We start from the raw sequence: 5,330 nt of genomic DNA, 5'->3' as shown, positions 1-5,330 counted from the left end.
TGATACTATGGCCAAAAGACATACTTTTCTTGGACCCTCTGCAGCTGGGCCCAAAATCCAAGTGAGTGTCCCCAGCACATGTCCTGTCCTGGAACTAAGGATTCAGGCCTAATGTTCATCTCTACCTCCTCCCCCTCTGATCAATACTGCCTTTCGTTAAATTCCAGAGCACTACTATGATAGTTTTGCACCCCCTCAACATTTCAGTCTTTGTGCTTCCATCAGAATACAGTCCATGAGAAACTGTCAACATCCCCCTTTTGTGATTCATCAATGTTTTCCCTGACAGGGAGATCCTTGCAGCATCCCACAAAAATCTACTTAACGCTAATATCCCTGAACTGTGGCATTAATACTATCATGTCTCTCCATGAAGAATTCTTGTTGCAAGTACCAATCACACATCTTTCTTTTGCTACAGTGGAAGCATAAATTCAAAATGTTTATGAAAATTTGCCTTAGGATCAGCCTTAAACTAGGTTGGTGTCTCACTCTACTGTATAGTACACAGTATGTGATAAGTAAAATCTCCTAAGATTTTTCCTCCAAAATAATCTCTGTTTCTCTTACGTTTCCTAAGAATACCAAAGGACCACGACCACTAAAAAGAAGTGGGGATGGATATGGTCGCCATAATATTCGCCATCCTTAGGGTATTCCTTCTCCAGTATTCATATCTTGGTTACTTGGGCATGAAAGTTATGCATTAATTGGACCCACCTTAATCAGGGGATGCCTAGCTTACTTTTTCAACTCTAAAACTCAGTTCTCTAATCTTTGAAGTAAGAGTTTTTGTCAGAAAAAGCAATAGGACTGACTAAGACTATTCATAAATATTGTGGAATGTCTGGTAGGCTGAGTGGAGCCCAGGGAACACAAATGCCACACCAGATATGAAACCACGTTCATGGAAAAGAAAGGGGAGCTCTTAGGCAGCAAAAAGTCACCAGAATGCAGAAACTGCAGAAAGCAGAGTTAGAATGTGCTTCAGATGTCTATGGATAACAAAGTTAATGTCTGCATATTACAGACACATAAAATTACAGAATAAATACTTGACAAAACCCTTGATTTCAGACTTCTACTATTTGTCCAATTTTTCTTTCTTTCTTTTTCTTCTTTTCTATGATATAGGATTAGATAACATTTTCTTGACTTTAATCATTCCATATCTGTTCATATTTGCCTTTCTTTGACCAAAAGTGGGTTGCCTTTCTGATCACTAAATGAAAACTTTCTTTTATAACACAGAAACCTAGACCACATGGTATTGCGTATATATATACTTGTTCACAGTCTTTCAGGGCGTCCAAAGTAAATAAGTTGTTTTATTCATCTAAGACAATTAAAATAATAATCCCACTGAAAATCCGAAGAAAGATATTTTAAAATTATAATAGCCTCTGCACAATATGAAATGTAGATTTTTATCCAAACTTTTCAGGACAATTATTTTATGAATTTGCTATATTGCATACTCTTTAATCAACATAGTTACCAAATAAATGAAATTATTTAGCTAGTCATTTTAGATTTACCAAGAGAAAAACAATATACATCTTGGATACAGTTACTAGGACATTGCTCTGGATCCTCTGTGTGCTCAGTCTGCTTTAGCTGACCGGCTGGCTGGTTGGCTGGTTGAAGATCTATCTTTCTCAGACAGCCCGTGTGGCACAATGGAAAGGCAGCGGACCAGGAACCAGTAGATTGGATATCTGCTCTGCAGTGTCCCTGGGAAAATCTCTCAGCCTTTATAACTCTCGATTTTTTCATCTGTAAAATAGGATAAAAATATTTCTGGCCTTCTCAGCTGGATTATTAGGAAAATCAGAGAAGACAATGCACGTGAAAGCATTTTGTACATGCAAGATAATAGTAATATAATTTTACTTAACTAGTAATTGATATTCTTCTGCTGTAAAGTCACATTTTCAGAAACTAAGGGAATTAGTTATGGCAGTTCACATATATCCTAAAGCTAAATTTGACATAAAAACATCAGGTTCAAAGGCCTAAACCATGTGTCCTGTCCTCAGGCCTGAAAATTATTCAATATTTTCTAAAGCTGGGGTCAGCCAGTTGGAGCCTCAGGACGGTATCAGCAGCATGCCATGATACTCGGCTTTCGCCGGGGACCAGTTTTTCTGACCTCAATATTAACACTGTTTCAGCTGTCACGTGTTAAAAGCCTGCAGGCTGGTGGATAAGAAAAATGAGGCAGCGTGCAAACACCTGGGGCTCAGCCCCGTTAGTCGGGTTAAGTCGCTGTTAGGAGTCGAGAGGCGTTTTCAGCCACAGTTCTCATGTTTATTTAAATCGACTTTGGCCTTAAAGTAAAACTATTAACCTACTTTAAGGATGTAAAAGTAGAGTAGCAACGTAGTTTCTCCATTCAGTTATCCAAAGGGTCCACTGTGTACCTGGTCCATAAACGAACGCATTTGTCACTGAGGTCTTCAATCTGAGCAGAAGCTATTTTCCAGAAGGTCATAGCATCATCTTCTGTTTGTCCTATCTTTGGCGACAAATGGGGCACAGTTCTTTGAGAACATGACTGATAGAAAGGAACCTGCTTGAACATTAGCATCATGACAGCGTTCTCACTGCCAGTGGTTAAAATTTCAGCTTTTGGTTTTCAGATACCAAAACAGAAAGAAAGACTTCTGTAAATGAACAGATACTTTTCCCTGACCCTGCTGCTTCACAGCCACATTATATCTGGAGGCTAGATCCAGGCACAGGACTTTCAGTGTTTCCACTAGCAGGTTGGCTTGCACTGCTAGATAGAGATGTCTGGGGGAGTCCAAATCTCCTTTACCACGAGGCTCCTTTTTATTTTTCCACTTGCCTTCTATATTGTATGACACAACCAAGTTAAATAGCATAGATTCTCAGATCGAGGGCTAGCAATAAACCAGACCAAGTCTACAAAAGTCAAGCAATGGAGAAGCAGCAATTTTAATAAAACCCAGGAAGCAGGAGTAGGAAATGCTGTGTTTTAATCAGTTCTACCTCTTCCGGGCTCCTGATATTTCTACAATTATCCTCTATTTTATTACCGTGAACTTGTTCAAGTAAAACAACAATTAATAAAAGATTAGACTGCCCCTCCCAACAATTTAAAAAACATATCTGCAAGCAGAATGATTACACCATTTTATCACAGCCATTTTTTTAAAAAAATAGGATAATATGATTAGCAAATTGAGTCTGGTGAAATTGTGGCTTGTCCAAGCACTGTCCTAGTCTCTAAATCAGAGTTGAATGAGTCATTTCTAGAGTCCCTCCAAGCGCTAACATCCTACGCTACTACTTCAAATGACAGAAGGATGCAGACAGCTCTTGACTTAACTGGGATGAAATGAGTATACCTAATATAATGTAACTGATAATGCTAAAACCTCATTTTATGAATTTGTTTAGAGCTCTTCTTCTATTAAATGTTTTCTCTTATTCCTACTTATTTTTTGATAACTGCCCAAATAGAAAAAGAAAGGTCAAGTAGATGGCATGGACAAAAGCGATGTAGGCCAAAGGGTACAAATTTTCAGCTGTAAGAATACGTTTTGAGGGTCTAATGTACGGCATGGTGACTACAGTGAGTGATGCGGCATTGAATACTTGAAGCTGCTGAGAGTAAATCTTAACCATTCTCCCACACACAAAAGAAAGTTGACCATGTGGAGTGAGGATATGTTAATTATCTTGATGCTGGTAATCATTCCACAATGTGCATCAAATTATCACATTTATACTTTATTTATTTGTGGGGTTTTTTTGAGGAGGATTAGCCCTAAGCTAACATCTGCCACCAATCCTCCTCTTTTTGCTGAGGAAGATTGGCCCTGAGCTAACATCCATGCCCATCTTCCTCTACTTTATAGGTGGGATGCCTGCCACAGCATGGCTTGCTAAGTGGTGCATAGGTCTGCATCTGGGATCTGAACCAGTGAACCCTGGGCTGCTGAAGCAGAACGTGAGAACTTAACAACTGAACCAACAGGCCGGCCCCCACATTGTATGCTTTAAATGTATATAATTATATTTGTCAATTATTCTTCAATAAAATTGCAGGGGGGAACAATACAGCTAATCTCTCAGTATTGATGCACTGGCTATAATCAGCATTCCACACAATTGCTTATGAAATCTATTGAAAATTCCCCCTGTATCTCTTTACTATAAGCGGATTGGGCCTTAAAACATTTCAAGTGAGATCTTAGATGTTTTTTGCCTTCTAACTAATAAAATTTACCCTACATCTCTGATTCGTTTTGATGGTCCGTCCAGTTCACAGAATAGGAGAAACACGGCAGTGACAATTCTGCTCCAGTCCCTTGTGCTACTAGTTGGCCTCAATCCTGACCTAGAAGGAACATCTTCAAAGCTGAAAATTAATTTAGAGTCTATTCCAGGTCAGTCCTGTGCATCTTTGCTGAGAAGACCTATTAATGCCAACCTTAACAGAAATAAACACAAGCCCGTTAGGAACTGGACTAAGACCATCGGTCATTTAGCATAAGACAAATAGCAAAGCCTATCAAATCACGAACCTGCCAACTTAAAACCGAGTACAAATAGCAACTCCAAAATGTCATAGTCGGTAGTATCCCATTAAAGGTACAGTGTTTACACATTACCAACAAACAAATTAATATACTATTAAAAGAACATACTAGAAAACTCTAAATGTAATGATCTCATGAAGCAATCTGAACCAAAAATGCTTCAAAGAAACATTGTAATTTAGAACATTTCACTACAAATTAGCCTTCGTACCTGGCGCAATTTAAGATACAAAGATACATCTCTGGGTTATGGTGAAAATTTAATTATCCTCAAAACAATAAGCTGAAAATATTAAAACATGACTAGTAATCTACTGACTCAATTTTTAAAACACTTTCAAATATCTCCATAGAGGGAGAGATTTATAGGGTTATCAAGTAGGTACAGGATTTTCTTGACAGTAGATCCTAGCAGAATGAAGCTCATTTATATTCATTTTTCAATATCTAAAACACCTACAAATTTAAATTAGCAAACTATATTATACAATCATATTGAAAAGCATGTCCTTAGTGATTTATATATAAATATCTTAGACACATCTTTGCATCCTAGGAGAACTGGATTAGAAGATTACTTTTCTAGGGTCTGTCCTATCATCATAAGGAGTGGGTCCAGACTAAAAGTCTGTCTCATGTAGCTTACAGACAAGGAAACTCGTGTTTTCTCTTGGGCAAGTGTTGCTTCTGCTACAAGGCATGCTAATACTTCAACAGCATCGGTAAGTAATGACGGGAATAAGGCCAGGCCTGGGCAGG

The 5,330-nt window shown here is 38.3% G+C and overlaps 1 long non-coding RNA gene across 1 annotated transcript in view; it reads right to left on the bottom strand.

Moving 5' to 3' along the window:
* Nucleotides 1–1,408: 1,408 nt before the first annotated feature.
* The window catches only part of LOC139080252 (uncharacterized), a 4,150-nt gene continuing 228 nt past the window's right edge, over nt 1,409–5,330 (bottom strand). Inside the window, exons 2-3 of the long non-coding RNA XR_011534592.1 lie at nt 2,355–2,518; nt 1,409–1,776 (exon numbers count right to left, since the gene is read on the bottom strand). This is a non-coding gene — a long non-coding RNA (uncharacterized lncRNA). The remainder of the gene's footprint in view (nt 1,777–2,354; nt 2,519–5,330) is intronic.

This window comes from Equus przewalskii, chromosome 29 (genome assembly GCF_037783145.1).
Source record: "Equus przewalskii isolate Varuska chromosome 29, EquPr2, whole genome shotgun sequence".
Lineage (NCBI taxonomy): Eukaryota > Metazoa > Chordata > Mammalia > Perissodactyla > Equidae > Equus > Equus przewalskii.
Note: the sequence above shows the minus strand (reverse complement) of the source record. Positions and strands in the feature narration are given on the sequence as shown.